Genomic DNA, 648 nt, shown 5'->3' on the forward strand with positions numbered 1-648 from the left:
TAAACATGCCCAGCTCCCTTAGCCGTTCCTCATAAGGCATTGTTTCCAGGCCTTTGACCATTTTGGATGCCCTCCTCTGGACACGTTCCAGTTTGTCAGTGTCCTTCTTGAACTGTGGTGCCCAGAACTGGACACAGTACTCCAGGTGAGGTCTGACCAGAGCAGAATACAGTGGCACTATTACTTCCCTTGATCTAGATGCTATACTCCTATTGATGCAGCCCAGAATTGCATTGGCTTTTTTAGCTGCCGCGTCACACTGTTGGCTCATGTCAAGTTTGTGGTCAACCAAGACTCCTAGATCCTTTTCACATGTACTGCTCTCAAGCCAGGTGTCACCCATCTTGTATTTGTGCCTCTCGTTTTTTTTGCCCAAGTGCAATACTTTACATTTCTCCCTGTTAAAATTCATCTTGTTTGTTTTGGCCCAGTTCTCTAATCTGTGCCCCCAATTCTTAAATAGGCTTTATTTCAAAACAGGGTGGGAAGTAGAGATGGCTTAGTCTTCCAAACAACCCTTTATCCATTAGTTAGTAGACAAGCTTCCCAGTGTAAGGAGAGGAAAGCAGACCCCTGAGCCCAGCCTGGCCCCCCACCAAATTCTGCCCGCATGCCTTGAGGCCCCAAGATGGGCGGAGGAAGGCCTGG

Source organism: Podarcis filfolensis (genome assembly GCF_964270895.1).
Source record: "Podarcis filfolensis genome assembly, chromosome: 8".
NCBI lineage: Eukaryota > Metazoa > Chordata > Lepidosauria > Squamata > Lacertidae > Podarcis > Podarcis filfolensis.